The sequence below is a fragment of the Oncorhynchus mykiss genome, chromosome 21 (genome assembly GCF_013265735.2).
Source record: "Oncorhynchus mykiss isolate Arlee chromosome 21, USDA_OmykA_1.1, whole genome shotgun sequence".
NCBI classification, from domain to species: domain Eukaryota; kingdom Metazoa; phylum Chordata; class Actinopteri; order Salmoniformes; family Salmonidae; genus Oncorhynchus; species Oncorhynchus mykiss.
Window position 1 is genome coordinate 56,713,613 of NC_048585.1, and position 22,307 is coordinate 56,735,919.

Genomic DNA, 22,307 nt, shown 5'->3' on the forward strand with positions numbered 1-22,307 from the left:
CCATCAGACTGTTGAACAGCTTCTATCACCATCATACTGTTGAACAGCTTCTATCACCATCAGACTGATGCACAACTTCTATCACCATCAAACAGATGAACAGCTTCTATCACCAGACCATCAAACTGATGAACAGCTTCTATCACCAGACTATCAAACTGATGAACAGCTTCTATCACCATCAAACTGATGAACAGCTTCTATCACCAGACTATCAAACTGATGAACAGCTTCTATCACCATCAGACTGATGAACAGCTTCTATCACCAGACCATCAGACTGGGAACAGCTTCGATCCCAATCAGACTGATGATCAACTTCTATTACCTTCAGACTGTTGAACAGCTTCTATCGCCAGACCATCAGACTGTTGTACAGCTTCTATTACCATCAGACTGTAGAACAGCTTATATTACCATCAGGCTGTTGAACAGCTTCTATCACCATTAGACTGTTGAACAGCTTCTATCACCAGACCATCAGACTGTTGAACAGCTTCTATCACCAGACCATCAGACTGTTGAACAGCTTCTATCACCAGACCATCAGACTGTTGAACAGCTTCTATTACCAGACCATCAGACTGATGAACAGCTCCTATTACCAGACCATCAGACTGTTGAACAGCTTCTATTACCATCAGACTGTTGAACAGCTTCTATCACCATCAGACTGTTGAACAGCTTCTATTACCATCAGACTGTTGAACAGCTTCTATCACCAGACCATCAGACTGTTGAACAGCTTCTATCACCATCAGACTGATGAACAACTTCTATTACCATCAGACTGATGAACAGCTTCTATTACCATCAGACTGATGAACAGCTTCTATTACCAGACCATCAGACTGTTGAACAGCTCCTATCACCATCAGACTGTTGAACAGCTTCTAATACCATCAGACTGATGAACAGCTTCTATTACCATCAGACTGTAGAACTGCTTCTATCACCATCAGACTGTTGAACAGCTTCTATTACCATCAGACTGTTGAACAGCTTCTATCACCATCAGACTGTTGAACAGCTTCGATCACCAGACCTTCAGACTGATGAACAGCTTCGATCACCATCAGACTGATGAACAGCTTCTATCACCAGACCATCAGACTGATGAACAGCTTCGATCACCATCAGACTGATGATCAACTTCTATTACCATCAGACTGTTGAACAGCTTCTATCACCAGACCATCAGACTGTTGTACAGCTTCTATTACCATCAGACTGTAGAACAGCTTATATTACCATCAGGCTGTTGAACAGCTTCTATCACCATTAGACTGTTGAACAGCTTCTATCACCAGACCATCAGACTGTTGAACAGCTTCTAATACCAGACCATCAGACTGATGAACAGCTTCGATCACCATCAGACTGATGATCAACTTCTATTACCATCAGACTGTTGAACAGCTTCTATCACCAGACCATCAGACTGTTGTACAGCTTCTATTACCATCAGACTGTAGAACAGCTTATATTACCATCAGACTGTTGAACAGCTCCTATCACCATTAGACTGTTGAACAGCTTCTATCACCAGACCATCAGACTGATGAACAGCTTCGATCACCATCAGACTGATGATCAACTTCTATTACCATCAGACTGTTGAACAGCTCCTATCACCATTAGACTGTTGAACAGCTTCTATCACCAGACCATCAGACTGTTGAACAGCTTCTATTACCATCAAACTGATGAACAGCTTCTATTACCAGACCATCAGACTGTTGAACAGCTTCTATTACCATCAGACTGATGAACAGCTTCTATTACCAGACCATCAGACTGTTGAACAGCTTCTATTACCATCAGACTGTTGAACAGCTTCTATTACCATCTGACTGTTGAACAGCTTCTATCACCATCAGACTGTTGAACAGCTTATATTGCCATCAGACTGTTGAACAGCTTCTATCACCATCAGACTGTTGAACAGCTTCTATCACCATCAGACTGTTGAACAGCTTCTATTACCATCAGACTGTTGAACAGCTTCTATCACCAGACCATCAGACTGTTGAACAGCTTCTATCACCATCAGACTGATGAACAGCTTCTATTACCATCAGACTGATGAACAGCTTCTATCACCAGACCATCAGACTGATGAACAGCTTCTATCACCATCAGACTGATGAACAGCTTCTATTACCATCAGACTGATGAACAGCTTCTATCACCAGACCATCAGACTGTTGAACAGCTTCTATCACCATCAGACTGTTGAACAGCTTCTATTACCATCATACTGTTGTACAGCTTCTATCACCATCAGACTGATGCACAGCTTCTATCACCAGACCATCAAACTGATGAACAGCTTCTATTACCATCATACTGTTGAACAGCTTCTATCACCAGACTATCAAACTGATGAACAGCTTCTATCACCATCAAACTGATGAACAGCTTCTATCACCAGACTATCAAACTGATGAACAGCTTCTATCACCATCAAACTGATGAACAGCTTCTATCACCAGACTATCAAACTGATGAACAGCTTCTATCACCATCAGACTGATGAACAGCTTCTATCATCAGACCATCAGACTGATGAACAGCTTCGATCACCATCATACTGATGATCAACTTCTATTACCATCAGACTGTTGAACAGCTTCTATCACCAGACCATCAGACTGTTGTACAGCTTCTATTACCAGACCATCACACTGTTGAACAGCTTCTATTACCAGACCATCAGACTGTTGAACAGCTTCTATCACCATCAGACTGATGAACAGCTTCTATTACCATCAGACTGATGAACAGCTTCTATTACCAGACCATCAGACTGTTGAACAGCTTCTATCACCAGACCATCAGACTGTTGAACAGCTTCTATCACCATCAGACTGATGAACAGCTTCTATTACCATCAGACTGATGAACAGCTTCTATTACCAGACCATCAAACTGATGAACAGCTTCTATCACCATCAGACTGTTGAACAGCTTCTATCACCATCAGACTTTTGAACAGCTTCTAATACCATCAGACTGATGAACAGCTTCTATCACCATCAGACTGTTGAACAGCTTCTATCACCATCAGACTAATGAACAGCTTCTATTACAATCAGACTGATGAACAGCTTATATTACCAGACCATCAGACTGTTGAACAGCTTCTATCACCATCAGACTGTTGAACAGCTTCTAATACCATCAGACTGATGAACAGCTTATATTACCAGACCATCAGACTGTTGAACAGCTTCTATCACCAGACCATCAGACTGTTGAACAGCTTCTAATACCATCAGACTGATGAACAGCTTCTATTACCATCAGACTGTTAAACAGCTTCTATTACCATCAGACTGTTGAACAGCTTCTATCACCATCAGACTGTTGAACAGCTTCTATTACCATCATACTGTTGAACAGCTTCTATCACCATCAGACTGATGCACAACTTCTATCACCATCAAACAGATGAACAGCTTCTATCACCATCAAACTGATGAACAGCTTCTATCACCAGACTATCAAACTGATGAACAGCTTCTATCACCATCAGACTGATGAACAGCTTCTATCACCAGACCATCAGACTGATGAACAGCTTCGATCACCATCAGACTGATGAACAGCTTCTATCACCATCAGACTGATGAACAGCTTCTATCACCAGACCATCAGACTGTTGAACAGCTTCTATCACCATCAGACTGTTGAACAGCTTCTATTACCATCATATTGTTGAACAGCTTCTATCACCATCAGACTGATGCACAACTTCTATCACCATCAAACAGATGAACAGCTTCTATCACCATCAAACTGATGAACAGCTTCTATCACCAGACTATCAAACTGATGAACAGCTTCTATCACCATCAAACTGATGAACAGCTTCTATCACCAGACTATCAAACTGATGAACAGCTTCTATAACCATCAGACTGATGAACAGCTTCTATCACCAGACCATCAGACTGTTGAACAGCTTCTATCACCAGACCATCAGACTGTTGTACAGCTTCTATTACCATCAGACTGTAGAACATCTTATATTACCATCAGGCTGCTGAACAGCTTCTATCACCATTAGACTGTTGAACAGCTTCTATCACCAGACCATCAGACTGTTGTACAGCTTCTATTACCAGACCATCAAACTGTTGTACAGCTTCTATTACCATCAGGCTGTTGAACAGCTTCTATCACCATTAGACTGTTGAACAGCTTCTATCACCAGACCATCAGACTGTTGAACAGCTTCTATTACCAGACCATCAGACTGTTGAACAGCTTCTATCACCATTAGACTGTTGAACAGCTTCTATCACCAGACCATCAGACTGTTGAACAGCTTCTATTACCATCAAACTGATGAACAGCTTCTATTACCATCAGACTGTTGAGAAGCTTCTAATACCATCAGACTGATGAACAGCTTCTATTACCATCAGACTGTTAAACAGCTTTTATTACCATCAGACTGGTGAACAGCTTCTATCACCATCATACTGTTGAACAGCTTCTATCACCATCAGACTGATGCACAACTTCTATCACCATCAAACAGTTGAACAGCTTCTATCACCAGACCATCAGTCTGTTGAACAGCTTCTATCACCATCAGACTGTTGAACAGCTTCTAATACCATCAGACTGATGAACAGCTTATATTACCAGACCATCAGACTGTTGAACAGCTTCTATCACCAGACCATCAGACTGTTGAACAGCTTCTATCACCATCAGACTGTTGAACAGCTTCTAATACCATCAGACTGATGAACAGCTTATATTACCAGACCATCAGACTGTTGAACAGCTTCTATCACCAGACCATCAGACTGTTGAACAGCTTCTAATACCATCAGACTGATGAACAGCTTCTATTACCATCAGACTGTTGAACAGCTTCTATCACCATCAGACTGTTGAACAGCTTCGATCACCAGACCATCAGACTGATGAACAGCGTCGATCACCATCAGACTGATGAACAGCTTCTATCACCAGACCATCAGACTGATGAACAGCTTCGATCACCATCAGACTGATGATCAACTTCTATTACCATCAGACTGTTGAACAGCGTCTATCACCAGACCATCAGACTGTTGTACAGCTTCTATTACCATCAGACTGTAGAACAGCTTATATTACCATCAGGCTGTTGAACAGCTTCTATCACCATTAGACTGTTGAACAGCTTCTATCACCAGACCATCAGACTGTTGAACAGCTTCTATCACCATTAGACTGTTGAACAGCTTCTATCACCAGACCATCAGACTGTTGTACAGCTTCTATTACCAGACCATCAAACTGTTGAACAGCTCCTATCACCATTAGACTGTTGGACAGCTTCTATCACCAGACCATCAGACTGTTGAACAGCTCCTATCACCATTAGACTGTTGGACAGCTTCTATCACCAGACCATCAGACTGTTGAACAGCTTCTATTACCATCTGACTGTTGAACAGCTTCTATCACCATCAGACTGTTGAACAGCTTATATTGCCATCAGACTGTTGAACAGCTTCTATCACCATCAGACTGTTGAACAGCTTCTATCACCATCAGACTGTTGAACAGCTTCTATTACCATCAGACTGTTGAACAGCTTCTATCACCAGACCATCAGACTGTTGAACAGCTTCTATCACCATCAGACTGATGAACAGCTTCTATTACCATCAGACTGATGAACAGCTTCTATCACCAGACCATCAGACTGATGAACAGCTTCTATCACCATCAGACTGATGAACAGCTTCTATTACCATCAGACTGATGAACAGCTTCTATCACCAGACCATCAGACTGTTGAACAGCTTCTATCACCATCAGACTGATGAACAGCTTCTATCACCATCAGACTGATGAACAGCTTCTATCACCATCAGACTGTTGAACAGCTTCTATTACCATCAGACTGATGAACAGCTTCTATTACCATCAGACTGTTGGACAGCTTCTATCACCATCAGACTGTTGAACAGCTTCTATCACCAGACCATCAGACTGATGAACAGCTTCTATCACCATCAGACTGTTGAACAGCTTCTATTACCATCAGACTGTTGAACAGCTTCTATCACCAGACCATCAGACTGTTGAACAGCTTCTATCACCATCAGACTGTTGAACAGCTTCTATTACCATCAGACTGTTGAACAGCTTCTATCACCAGACCATCAGACTGTTGAACAGCTTCTATTACCATCAGACTGTTGAACAGCTTCTATCACCATCAGACTGATGAACAGCTTCTATTACCATCAGACTGTTGAACAGCTTCTATTACCATCAGACTGTTGAACAGCTTCTATCACCATCAGACTGTTGAACAGCTTCTATTACCATCAGACTGTTGAACAGCTTCTATTACCATCAGACTGTTGAACAGCTTCTATTACCATCAGACTGTTGAACAGCTTCTATTACCATCAGACTGTTGAACAGCTTCTATTACCATCAGACTGTTGAACAGCTTCTATTACCATCAGACTGTTGAACAGCTTCTATCACCATCACACTGTTGAACAGCTTCTATCACCATCAGACTGATGAACAGCTTAAACTGTTTCTGGTGTAGGATTGCAAAGATACAGGCAACTTACTGAAGTTACTGGAATCTTCAGTAATTTTGGTAAATAACGTATCAACATATTTTGCAAACTACAGTACATTGTGACATTTACACTTGAATAACAAAAAGTATTCATAGACATGAGTTATCTATTATTGTTTTGTCCATATTGTCCTTGGGTTTGTAGTAGATTGACCATATGGTTCAAGAGAAGAAAAAGCATCTAATCAATAATGCCATTATTTTTCAATGACCTCTGCAACTCATCCAACTATTGACTTTTTTCAGAACTGCTACTAGTCTGACTAAAACACGTTGACAAATATGCTAATCATCGTATATTTGATGGGCATCATCATTAGATGGTACCTGCTATGCTAATCATAGTGTATCTGATCAGCATCATCATCAGATGGTACCAGCTATGCTAATCATAGTGTATCTGATCAGCATCATCATTAGATGGTACCAGCTATGCTAATCATAGTGTATCTGATCAGCATCATCATCAGATGGTACCAGCTATGCTAATCATAGTGTATCTGATCAGCATCATCATCAGATAGTACCAGCTATGCTAATCATAGTGTATCTGATCAGCATCGTCATTAGATGGTACCAGCTATGCTAATCATAGTGTATCTGATCAGCATCATCATCAGATGGTACCAGCTATGCTAATCATAGTGTATCTGATCAGCATCATCATCAGATGGTACCAGCTATGCTAATCATAGTGTATCTGATCAGCATCGTCATTAGATAGTACCAGCTATGCTAATCATAGTGTATCTGATCAGCATCATCATTAGATAGTACCAACTATGCTAATCATCGAGTATCTGATCAGCATCATCATTAGATAGTACCAGCTATGCTAATCTTAGTGTATCTGGTGAGCATCATCATTAGATAGTACCAGCTATGCTAATCATCGAGTATCTGGTGAGCATCATCATTAGATAGTACCAGCTATGCTAATCATCGAGTATCTGGTGAGCATCATCATTAGATAGTACCAGCTATGCTAATCATCGAGTATCTGGTGAGCATCATCATTAGATAGTACCAGCTATGCTAATCATCGAGTATCTGGTGAGCATCATCATTAGATAGTACCAGCTATGCTAATCATCGAGTATCTGGTGAGCCTGCTCAGTTTGACATAGTGCCAAATGTGTTTGAAGATGCTCAATGAAAAATGAGATCATCAAGTTCAGAGCAGACATACGCAGATCCGGTAAACTGCGAAAATCAAGTCCATTCCAGAAACATGTTATGTCTATCCCGCAGAGAGAAGTTCAGAGATTATTTCACAGTGTAACACAAAACAGTCTGTGATTCCTCAACAGAATCCATATTTATTTCACCACAAAATACATCTACATCACAAAGCATCTCTGAACGTAGATTACACCTCCATCACAAAGCATGTCTGAACGTAGAATACAGCTCCATCACAAAGCATCTCTGAACATAGAATACACCTCCATCACAAAGCATCTCTGAACATAGAATACACCTCCATCACAAAGCATGTCTGAACATAGAATACACCTCCATCACAAAGCATCTCTGAACATAGAACTAATCTACATCACAAAGCATCTCAGAACATAGAATACACCTCCATCACAAAGCATCTCTGAACATAGAACTAATCTACATCACAAAGCATCTCTGAACATAGAATACACCTCCATCACAAAGCATCTCTGAACATAGAACTAATCTACATCACAAAGCATCTCTGAACATAGAACTAATCTACATTAAAAGCATCTCTGAACATAGAATACACCTCCATCACAAAGCATCTCAGAACATAGAACTAATCTACATCACAAAGCATCTCTGAACATAGAACTAATCTACATCACAAAGCATCTCTGAACATAGAATACACCTCCATCACAAAGCATCTCAGAACATAGAACTAATCTACATCACAAAGCATCTCTGAACATAGAACTAATCTACATCACAAAGCATCTCTGAACATAGAATACACCTCCATCACAAAGCATGTCTGAACATAGAATACACCTCCATCACAAAGCATGTCTGAACATAGAATACAGCTCCATCACAAAGCATCTCAGAACATAGAATACACCTCCATCACAAAGCATGTCTGAACATAGAATACACCTCCATCACAAAGCATCTCTGAACATAGAATACACCTCCATCACAAAGCATGTCTGAACATAGAACTAATCTACATCACAAAGCATCTCAGAACTTAGAATAAACCTCCATCACAAAGCATCTCTGAACATAGAATACACCTCCATCACAAAGCATCTCTGAACATAGAATACACCTCCATCACAAAGCATCTCTGAACATAGAATACACCTCCATCACAAAGCATCTCTGAACATAGAACTAATCTACATCACAAAGCATCTCTGAACATAGAACTAATCTACATCACAAAGCATCTCTGAACATAGAACTAATCTACATCACAAAGCATCTCAGAACATAGAATACACCTCCATCACAAAGCATCTCTGAACATAGAATACACCTCCATCACAAAGCATCTCTGAACATAGAACTAATCTACATCACAAAGCATCTCTGAACATAGAATACACCTCCATCACAAAGCATCTCTGAACATAGAATACACCTCCATCACAAAGCATGTCTGAACATAGAACTAATCTACATCACAAAGCATGTCTGAACATAGAACTAATCTACATCACAAAGCATGTCTGAACATAGAACTAATCTACATCACAAAGCATCTCTGAACATAGAATACACCTCCATCACAAAGCATCTCTGAACATAGAATACACCTCCATCACAAAGCATCTCTGAACGTAGAACTAATCTACATCACAAAGCATCTCTGAACATAGAACTAATCTACATCACAAAGCATGTCTGAACATAGAATACACCTCCATCACAAAGCATGTCTGAACATAGAACTAATCTACATCACAAAGCATCTCTGAACATAGAACTAATCTACATTAAAAGCATCTCTGAACATAGAATACACCTCCATCACAAAGCATCTCTGAACATAGAACTAATCTACATCACAAAGCATGTCTGAACATAGAACTAATCTACATCACAAAGCATCTCTGAACATAGAACTAATCTACATCACAAAGCATCTCTGAACATAGAACTAATCTACATCACAAAGCATCTCAGAACATAGAATACACCTCCATCACAAAGCATGTCTGAACATAGAATACACCTCCATCACAAAGCATGTCTGAACATAGAACTAATCTACATCACAAAGCATCTCTGAACATAGAATACACCTCCATCACAAAGCATCTCTGAACATAGAACTAATCTACATCACAAAGCATCTCTGAACATAGAATACACCTCCATCACAAAGCATGTCTGAACATAGAATACACCTCCATCACAAAGCATGTCTGAACATAGAATACACCTCCATCACAAAGCATCTCAGAACATAGAACTAATCTACATCACAAAGCATCTCTGAACATAGAATACACCTCCATCACAAAGCATCTCTGAACATAGAACTAATCTACATCACAAAGCATCTCTGAACATAGAATACACCTCCATCACAAAGCATGTCTGAACATAGAATACACCTCCATCACAAAGCATGTCTGAACATAGAATACACCTCCATCACAAAGCATGTCTGAACATAGAATACACCTCCATCACAAAGCATGTCTGAACATAGAATACACCTCCATCACAAAGCATCTCTGAACATAGAACTAATCTACATCACAAAGCATCTCTGAACATAGAATACACCTCCATCACAAAGCATGTCTGAACATAGAACTAATCTACATCACAAAGCATGTCTGAACGTAGAACTCATCTACATCACAAAGGAGATATGATAACACCAGTGTAAAATTGCTCTGGTGACATATGAGACATTGGTTGCAACCTGTGCAGCCCAACTAATGGTTAAATGTACCTGTAGTACAGTATGGAGCTGGGGAGTGACAGGTGATAGGAGGAGGCTGTGGGGAGAGAGAGGTGATAGGAGGAGGCTGTGGGGAGAGAGATGTGATAGGAGGAGGCTGTGGGGATAGAGAGGTGATTGGAGGGGGCTGTGGGGAGAGAGACGTGATAGGTGGAGGCTGTGGGGAGTGAGAGGTGATAGGAGGAGGCTGTGGGGAGAGAGAGGTGATAGGAGGAGGATGTGGAGTGTGAGAGGTGATAGGAGGAGACTCTGGGGAGCGAGAGGTGATAGGAGGAGGCTGTGGGGAGAGAGAGGTGATAGGACGAGGCTGTGGGGAGAGAGAGGTGATAAGAGGAGGCTGTGGGGAGAGAGAAGTGAACGGAGGAGGCTGTGGGGAGAGAGAGGTGATAGGAGGAGGCTGTGGGGAGGGAGAGGTGATATGAGGAGGCTCTGGGGAGAGAGAGGTGATAAGAGGAGGCTTTGGGGAGGGAGAGGTGATAAGAGGAGGCTGTGGGGAGAGAGAGAGGTGATAAGAGGAGGCTTTGGGGGGGAGAGGTGATAAGAGGAGGCTGTGGGGAGAGAGAGGTGATAGGAGGAGGCTGTGGGGAGAGAGAGGTGATAGGAGGAGGCTGTGGGGAGAGAGAGGTGATAAGAGGAGGCTTTGGGGAGGGAGAGGTGATAAGAAGAGGCTGTGGGGAGAGAGAGGTGATAAGAGGAGGCTTTGGGGAGGGAGAGGTGATAAGAGGAGGCTTTGGGGAGGGAGAGGTGATAAGAGGAGGCTTTGGGGAGAGAGAGGTGATAGGAGAAGGCTGTGGGGAGAGAGAGGTGATAGGAGGAGGCTGTGGGGAGAGAGAGGTGATAGGAGGAGGCTGTGGGGAGAGAGAGGTGATAGGAGTAGGCCTTGCTGCGTTTTAAGTGCATGTGCTGCCAGATGTTGCTCACAGAAGCCTGATCATTTGTTCACCAAAGTGCTCTGGGAGGGATGGAGAGTGAGATGGGAGGGAGGAAGGGAACGAGGTAAGGGAGGGAGGGAACGAGGTAAGGCCTGTCACTCCTGTATTGCCGTACTACTGCTACACCCCCCCTCCCCTCACCTTCTGATGTCTAAGCATAGATCTGTGTTTTCTGTACCGTACACAGGGAGGGCCACCAGTCACCTACATGGGATTAATTGTAGTTAGCTAACGGTCCTGTTTGATGCTCATGTGCTTAACAGATGCCCATATCAAAGGTACCTAACATGGCTGACATTGTTGGAAGGTTGTCACCGAGGTGATGCCAGGAACCTAATGGCATAAAGGCCCCACAACACTTTGATGTTACTATATGTGTGTGTGTGTGTGTGTGTGTGTATGTGTGTGTGTGTGTGTGTGTGTGTGTGTGTGTGTATGTTTGTGCATCTGACAATAAATTATATCCATCTTACAGAGATCAAGAGACTAAACAAATGCTTCTATTACCAGACCATCAGACTGATGAACAGCTTATATTACCATCAGACTGTTGAACAGCTTATAATACCATCAGACTGTTGAACAGCTTCTATTACCATCAGACTGTTGAACAGCTTCTATCACCATCAGACTGATGAACAGCTTCTATCACCATCAGACTGTTGAACAGCTTCTATTACCATCAGACTGATGAACAGCTTCTATTACCATTAGACTGTTGAACAGCTTCTATCACCATCAGACTGATGAACAGCTTCTATTACCATCAGACTGTTATACCGTTCATATAACCATCAGACTGATGAACAGCTTCTATCACCATCAGACTGTTGAACAGCTTCTATTACCATCAGACTGATGAACAGCTTCTATTACCATCAGACTGTTGAACAGCTTCTATTACCATCAGACTGTTATACCGTTCATATAACCATCAGACTGTTGAACAGCTTCTATTACCATCAGACTGTTATACCGTTTATATAACCATCAGACTGATGAACAGCTTCTATTACCATCAGACTAGACACCTGCCCAGAGGGAAATTACAACCCCTACCCGTTCCACAACGGCCGTGGTCACACCTATTGGTGGATTTTGTGACGGATCTTCTACCGTCACAAGGAAACACCATGATTCTGGTTGTTGTGGATCGGTTTTCTAAGTCCTGGCATCTCCTTCCTTTGCCCGGTCTCCCTACGGCCCTACAGACTTGTGAGGCCCTGTTTACTCATGTCTTCCGGCACTACGGGGTGCCTGAAGATATAGTGGCTGATCGGGGTCCCCAGTTCACATCGAGGGTCTGGAGGGCGTTCATGGATCGTCTGGGGTCTCGGTCAGCCTGACCTCAGGGTTTCATGCCGAGAGTAATGGGAAGGTAGAGAGAGTTAACCAGGATGTGGGTAGGTTTCTGCAGTCATATTGCCAGGACTCGCCGGAGGAGTGGACGGCTTTCATCCCCTGGGCAGAGATGGCCCAAAACTCCCTCCGCCACTCCTCTACTGACCTGTCTCCATTTCAGTGTGTAGTAGGTTATCAGCCGTTCCTGGCACCGTGGCATCAGAGCCAGATCGAGGCACCTGCGGTGGATGAATGGTTTCGGCGCTCGGAGGAAACATGGGACGCTGCTCATGTGCGCCTGCAATGGGCCATCGGGTGACAGAAGGCGAGCGCCACTGCGGTGAGGCCCCTGTGTATGCACCGGGGGGCCGGGTCTGGCTCTTGACCCGAAACCTGCCCCTTCGCCTGCCATGCCGGAAGCTGGGTTTGAGGGGCCATTTAAAGTCCTGAGGAGACTGAAGGAGGTATGTCATAGGTTACAAAATAGCTTCCAATACTCTCCTCAGCAAATTGGATGCATTCTATCACAGTGCCATGAGTTTTATCACCAACGCTGGTGTCACACTGTGACAAGTAAGCTGTAGTTGGCTGGCCCTCGCTACATATTCGTCGCCACTGGCTCCAGGTCACCTATAAGTCTATTCTTGGTAAAGCTCCACCTTATCTCAGCTCACTGGTCACCATAGCAGCATCCACCCTGAGCACTCGCTCCAGCAGGTATATCTCACTGGTCATCCACAAAGCTTTATCTTGGCCAGGTCGCAGTTGTAAATGAGAACTTGTTCTCATCTAGCTTACCTGGTTAAATAAAGTTGAAAAAAATAAAATAATCATAAAATAAATGCATTCTGCTTTAACTTTTTCTTTGACCAGTGAAAAGTATTAAGATATACAATATTTTCATTTGTTCTAAGCCTTGAGATGAGGCTCTCAGATAGACTAACTTCTAACGGAGAAGAAAGATAGCTTGGACCAAAATATATTTCAAACGAAATGCACAAGCTCTTCTCTCTCAGCTCCCTGCATATTGGCAGGACGTGCCAATAAATGCAAATAGATGAACAGTCATCAACCCAACTGTAAATAGATGAACAGTCATCAACCCAACTGTAAATAGATGAACAGTCATCAACCCAACTGTAAATAGATGAACAGTCATCAACCCAACTGTAAATAGATGAACAGTCATCAACCCAACTGTAAATAGATGAACAGTCATCATCCCAACTGTAAATAGATGAACAGTCATCATCCCAACTGTAAATAGATGAACAGTCATCAACCCAACTGTAAATAGATGAACAGTCATCAACCCAACTGTAAATAGATGAACAGTCATCATCCCAACTGTAAATAGACAAACAGTCATCATCCCAACACTAAGTAGATGAACAGTCATCAACCCAACTGTAAATAGATGAACAGTCATCAACTCAAATAGATGAACAGTCATCAAACCAACTGTAAATAGACGAACAGTCATCAACCCAACTGCAAATAGATGAACATTCATCATCCCAACTGTAAATAGATGAACAGTAATCAACCCAACTGTAAATAGATGAACAGTCTTCAACCCAACTGTAAATAGATGAACAGTCATCATCCCAACTGTATATAGATGAACAGTCATCAACCCAACTGTAAATAAATGAACAGTCATCAACCCAACTGTAAATAGATGAACAGTCATCAACCCAAATAGATGAACAGTCATCAACCCAACTGTAAATAGATGAACAGTCATCAACCCAACTGTAAATAGATGAACAGTCATCATCCCAACTGAAAATAGACGAACAGTCATCATCCCAACACTAAGTAGATGAACTGTCATCAACTCAACTGTAAATAGATGAACAGTCATCAACTCAAATAGATGAACAGTCATCAACCCAACTGTAAATAGACGAACAGTCATCAACCCAACTGTAAATAGATGAACATTCATCATCCCAACTGTAAATAGATGAACAGTAATCAACCCAACTGTAATTAGATGAACAGTCATCATCCCAACTGTATATAGATGAACTGTCATCATCCCAACTGTATATAGATGAACAGTCATCAACCCAACTGTAAATAAATGAACAGTCATCAACCCAACTGTAAAGAGATTAACAGTCATCATCCCAACTGTAAATAGATGAACAGTCATCATCCCAACTGTAAATAGATGAACAGTCATCAACCAAACTGTAAATATATTAACAGTCATCTACCAAAATAGATGAACAGTCATCATCCCAACTGTAAATAGATGAACAGTCATCAACCCAACTGTAAATAGATGAACAGTCATCAACCCAACTGTAAATAGATGAACAGACCACAACCTGACTGTAAATAGATGAAGAGTCATCAACCCAACTGTAAATAGATGAACAGTCATCAACCCAACTGTAAATAGATGAACAGTCATCATCCCAACTGAAAATAGATGAACAGTCATCAACCCAACTGTAAATAGATGAACAGTCATCAACCCAACTGTAAATAGATGAACAGTCATCATCCCAACTGAAAATAGACGAACAGTCATCATCCCAACACTAAGTAGATGAACAGTCATCAACTCAATTGTAAATAGATGAACAGTCATCAACCCAAATAGATGAAAAGTCATCAACCCAACTGTAAATAGATGAACAGTCATCAACCCAACTGTAAATAGATGAACAGTCATCATCCCAACTGAAAATAGATGAACAGTCATCAACCCAACTGTAAATAGATGAACAGTCATCAACCCAACTGTAAATAGATGAACAGTCATCATCCCAACTGAAAATAGACGAACAGTCATCATCCCAACACTAAGTAGATGAACAGTCATCAACTCAATTGTAAATAGATGAACAGTCATCAACCCAACTGTAAATAGACGAACAGTCATCAACCCAACTGTAAATAGATGAACATTCATCATCCAAACTGTAAATAGATGAACAGTAATCAACCCAACTGTAAATAGATGAACAGTCATCATCCCAACTGTAAATAGATGAACAGTCATCATCCCAACTGTAAATAGATGAACAGTCATCATCCCAACTGTATATAGATGAACAGTCATCAACCCAACTGTAAATAAATGAACAGTCATCAACCCAACTGTAAATAGATGAACAGTCATCATCCCAACTGTAAACAGATGAACAGTCATCATCCCAACTGTAAATAGATGAACAGTCATCAACCCAACTGTAAATAGATGAACAGTCATCAAACCAACTGTAAATAGATGAACAGTCATCTTCCCAACACTAAGTAAATGAACAGTCATCAAACCAACTGTAAATAGATGAACAGTCATCAACTCAAATAGATGAACAGTCATCAACCCAACTGTAAATAGATGAACATTCAACAACCCAACTGTAAATACATGAACAGTCATCATCCCAACTGTAAATAGACGAACAGTCATCATCCCAACACTAAGTAGATGAACAGTCATCAACCCAACTGTAAATAGATGAACAGTCCTCAACCTAAATAGATGAACAGTCATCAACCCAACTGTAAATAGATGAACAGTCTTCAACCCAACTGTAAAGAGTTGAACAGTCATCATCCCAACTGTAAATAGATGAACAGTCAGCAACCCAACTGTAAATAGATGAACAGTCATCAAACCAACTGTAAATAGATGAACAGTCATCATCCCAACTGTAAATAGATGAACAGTCATCATCCCAACTGTAAATAGATGAACAGTCATCAATCAAACTGTAAATATATTAACATTCATCAACCCAAATAGATGAACAGTCATCATCCCAAATGTAAATAGATGAACATACATCATCCCAACTGTAAATAGATGAACAGTAATCAACCCAACTGTAAATAGATGAACAGTCATCATCCCAACTGTAAATAGACGAACAGTCATCATCCCAACACTAAGTAGATGAACAGTCATCAACCCAACTGTAAATAGATGAACAGTCATCAACCCAAATAGATTTTAACAGTCATCAACCCAACTGTCAATAGACAAACAGTCATCAACCCAACTGTAAATAGACGAACAGTCATCATCCCAACTGTAAATAGATGAACAGTCATCATACCAACTGAAAATAGATGAACAGTCATCATCCCAACTGTAAATAGATGAACAGTCATCAACCAAACTGTAAATATATATTAACAGTCATCAACCCAAAAATAATAAAACAGTCATCATCCCAACTGCAAATAGATGAACAGTCATCATCCCAACTGTAAAAAGATGAACAGTCATCAACCCAACTGTAAATAGATGAACAGTCATCAACCAACTGTAAATAGATGAACATTCATCATCCCAACTGTAAATAGATGAACAGTCATCATCCCAACTGTAAATAGATGAACAGTCATCAACCCAACTGTAAATATATGAACAGTCATCATCCCAACTGTAAATAGATGAACTGTCATCAACCAAACTGTAAATATATTAACAGTCATCAACCCAAATAGATGAACAGTCATCATCCCAACTGTAAATAGATGAACAGTCATCATCCCAACTGTAAATAGATGAACAGTCATCATCCCAACTGTAAATAGATGAACAGTCATCAACCCAACTGTAAATAGATGAACAGTCATCAACCAACTGTAAATAGATGAACAGTCATCATCCCAACTGTAAATAGATGAACAGTCACCATCCCAACTGTCAATAGATGAACAGTCATCAACCCAACTGTAAATAGATGAACAGACCACAACCTGACAGTAAATAGATGAACAGTCATCAACCCAACTGTAAATAGATGAACAGACCACAACCTGACAGTAAATAGATGAACAGTCATCAACCCAACTGTAAATAGATGAACAGTCATCATCCCAACTGTATATAGATGAACAGTCATCAACCCAACTGTAAATAAATGAACAGTCATCAACCCAACTGTAAAGAGATTAACAGTCATCATCCCAACTGTAAACAGTTGAACAGTCATCATCCCAACTGTAAATAGATGAACAGTCATCAACCAAACTGTAAATATATTAACAGTCATCTACCAAAATAGATGAACAGTCATCCTCCCAACTGTAAATAGATGAACAGTCATCAACCCAACTGTAAATAGATGAACAGTCATCAACCCAACTGTAAATAGATGAACAGACCACAACCTGACTGTAAATAGATGAAGAGTCATCAACCCAACTGTAAATAAATGAACAGTCATCAACCCAAATAGATGAACAGTCATCAACCCAACTGTAAATAGATGAAGAGTCATCAACCCAACTGTAAATAGATGAACAGTCATCAACCCAACTGTAAATAGATGAACAGTCATCATCCCAACTGAAAATAGATGAACAGTCATCAACCCAAATAGATGAAAAGTCATCAACCCAACTGTAAATAGATGAACAGTCATCAACCCAACTGTAAATAGATGAACAGTCATCATCCCAACTGAAAATAGATGAACAGTCATCAACCCAACTGTAAATAGATGAACAGTCATCAACCCAACTGTAAATAGATGAACAGTCATCAACCCAACTGTAAATAGACGAACAGTCATCATCCCAACACTAAGTAGATGAACAGTCATCAACTCAATTGTAAATAGATGAACAGTCATCAACTCAAATAGATGAACAGTCATCAACCCAACTGTAAATAGACAAACAGTCATCAACCCAACTGTAAATAGATGAACATTCATCATCCGAACTGTAAATAGATGAACAGTAATCAACCCAACTGTAAATAGATGAACAGTCATCATCCCAACTGTAAATAGACGAACAGTCATCATCCCAACTGTAAATAGATGAACAGTCATCATCCCAACTGTATATAGATGAACAGTCATCAACCCAACTGTAAATAAATGAACAGTCATCAACCCAACTGTAAATAGATGAACAGTCATCATCCCAACTGTAAACTGATGAACAGTCATCATCCCAACTGTAAATAGATGAACAGTCATCAACCCAACTGTAAATAGATGAACAGTCAACATCCCAACTGTAAATAGATGAACAGTCATCTTCACAACACTAAGTAAATGAACAGTCATCAACCCAACTGTAAATAGATGAACAGTCATCAACTCAAATAGATGAACAGTCATCAACCCAACTGTAAATAGATGAACATTCAACAACCCAACTGTAAATACATGAACAGTCATCATCCCAACTGTAAATAGACGAACAGTCATCATCCCAACACTAAGTAGATGAACAGTCATCAACCCAACTGTAAATAGATGAACAGTCCTCAACCTAAATAGATGAACAGTCATCAACCCAACTGTAAATAGATGAACAGTCTTCAACCCAACTGTAAAGAGTTGAACAGTCATCGTCCCAACTGTAAATAGATGAACAGTCAGCAACCCAACTGTAAATAGATGAACAGTCATCAAACCAACTGTAAATAGATGAACAGTCATCATCCCAACTGTAAATAGATGAACAGTCATCATCCCAACTGTAAATAGATGAACAGTCATCAACCAAACTGTAAATATATTAACATTCATCAACCCAAATAGATGAACAGTCATCATCCCAACTGTAAATAGATGAACATACATCATCCCAACTGTAAATAGATGAACAGTAATCAACCCAACTGTAAATAGATGAACAGTCATCATCCCAACTGTAAATAGACGAACAGTCATCATCCCAACACTAAGTAGATGAACAGTCATCAACCCAACTGTAAATAGATGAACAGTCATCAACCCAAATAGATTTTAACAGTCATCAACCCAACTGTCAATAGACAAACAGTCATCAACCCAACTGTAAATAGACGAACAGTCATCATCCCAACTGTAAATAGATGAACAGTCATCAACCCAACTGTAAAAAGATGAACAGTCATCAACCCAACTGTAAATAGATGAACAGTCATCACACCAACTGAAAATAGATGAACAGTCATCATCCCAACTGTAAATAGATGAACAGTCATCAACCAAACTGTAAATATATTAACAGTCATCAACCCAAAAATAATGAACAGTCATCATCCCAACTGCAAATAGATGAACAGTCATCATCCCAACTGTAAAAAGATGAACAGTCATCAACCCAACTGTAAATAGATGAACAGTCATCAACCAACTGTAAATAGATGAACATTCATCATCCCAACTGTAAATAGATGAACAGTCATCATCCCAACTGTAAATATATGAACAGTCATCAACCCAACTGTAAATATATGAACAGTCATCATCCCAACTGTAAATAGATGAACTGTCATCAACCAAACTGTAAATATATTAACAGTCATCAACCCAAATAGATGAACAGTCATCATCCCAACTGTAAATAGATGAACAGTCATCATCCCAACTGTAAATAGATGAACAGTCATCATCCCAACTGTAAATAGATGAACAGTCATCAACCCAACTGTAAATAGATGAACAGTCATCAACCAACTGTAAATAGATGAACAGTCATCATCCCAACTGTAAATAGATGAACAGTCATCAACCCAAAGTGTAAATAGATGAACAGACCACAACCTGACAGTAAATAGATGAACAGTCATCAACCCAACTGTAAATAGATGAACAGACCACAACCTGACTGTAAATAGATGAACAGTCATCAACCCAACTGTAAATAGATGAACAGTCATCATCCAAACTGTAAATAGACGAACAGTCATCATCCCAACACTAAGTAGATGAACAGTCATCAACCCAACTGTAAATAGATGAACAGTCATCAACTCAAATAGATGAACAGTCATCAACCCAACTGTAAATAGACGAACAGTCATCAACCCAACTGTAAATAGATGAACAGTCACCCTCCCAACTGTAAATAGATGAACAGTCATCAACCCAACTGTAAATAGATGAACAGTCATCATCCCAACTGTAAATAGACGAACAGTCATCATCCCAACTGTAAATAGACGAACAGTCATCAACCCAACTGTAAATAGATGAACAGTCATCATCCCAACTGTAAATAGACGAACAGTCATCAACCCAACTGTAAATAGATTAACCATCATCATCCCAACTGTAAATAGACGAACAGTCATCAACCCAACTGTAAATAGATGAACCGTCATCATCCCAACTGTAAATAGATGAACAGTCATCAACCCAACTGTATATATACCAACAGTCATCAACCCAATTGTAAATAGATGAACAGTCATCAACCCAACTGTAAATAGATGAACAGTCATCAACCCAACTGTATATATACCAACAGTCATCAACCCAATTGTAAATAGATGAACAGTCATCAACCCAACTGTAAATAGACGAACAGTCATCAACCCAACTGTAAATAGATGAACAGTCATCAACCCAACTGTATATATACCAACAGTCATCAACCCAATTGTAAATAGATGAACAGTCATCAACCCAACTGTATATATACCAACAGTCATCAACCCAATTGTAAATAGATGAACAGTCATCAACCGAACTGTAAATAGATGAACAGTCATCAACCCAACTGTAAATAGACGAACAGTCATCAACCCAACTGTATATACCAACAGTCATCAACCCAATTGTAAATAGATGAACAGTCATCAACCCAACTGTAAATAGACGAACAGTCATCAACCCAACTGTAAATAGATGAACAGTCATCAACCCAACTGTATATATACCAACAGTCATCAACCCAATTGTAAATAGATGAACAGTCATCAACCCAACTGTATATATACCAACAGTCATCAACCCAACTGTAAATAGATGAACAGACCACAACCTGAATGCAGCGTATGATGACTCACTGCAAGTGCAGTAATGGCCATTTGTTATGTACAGATAATGGCCAGCGGTTACAGTTTAGTTAATATCCCGCGGCGCTGGGTTGGACACCAACCCCTCTGATCCTGCACCCTCCCTGATGGTCTTGAATGGCACAATGGAGCAGAATGGAATGGAAATACAAGCATGATGTTCACATTCACTGATGCATCATCTCCACCCACTCTCCCCACTTCATCTTTCTCTCTCTCTGTCTCTCTCTGTTTCTCTCTCTCTCTCTCTCTCTCTCTCTCTCTCTCTCTCTCTCTCTCTCTCTCTCTCTCTCTCTCTCTCACTCTCTCTCTCTCTCTCTGTCTCGCTCTCTCTCTCTCTCTCTCTGTCTCTCTCTCTCTCTCTCTGTGTCTCTTTGTTTCTCCCTCTCTCCCTCCCTCCCTCTCTCTTTCAATCTCTTCCTCTCTCTCTGTTTCTATCTCTCTCTCTCTCTCTCTCTCTCTCTCTCTCTCGCTCTCTCTGTGTCTCTCTCTCTCTCCCTGTCTCTCTGTTTCTCCCTCTCTCCCTCCCTCCCTCCTTCTCTCTCTTCCTCTCTCTCTCTCTCTCTCTCTCTCTCTCTCTTTTCTCTCTCTCTCTCTCTCTCTCTCTCTCTCTCTCTCTCTCTCTCTCTCTCTCTCTCTCTGTCTCTCTCTGTCTCTCTCTCTGTCTCTGTCTGTCTGCTACACTTACCTGTATTGCAAGTCCACACT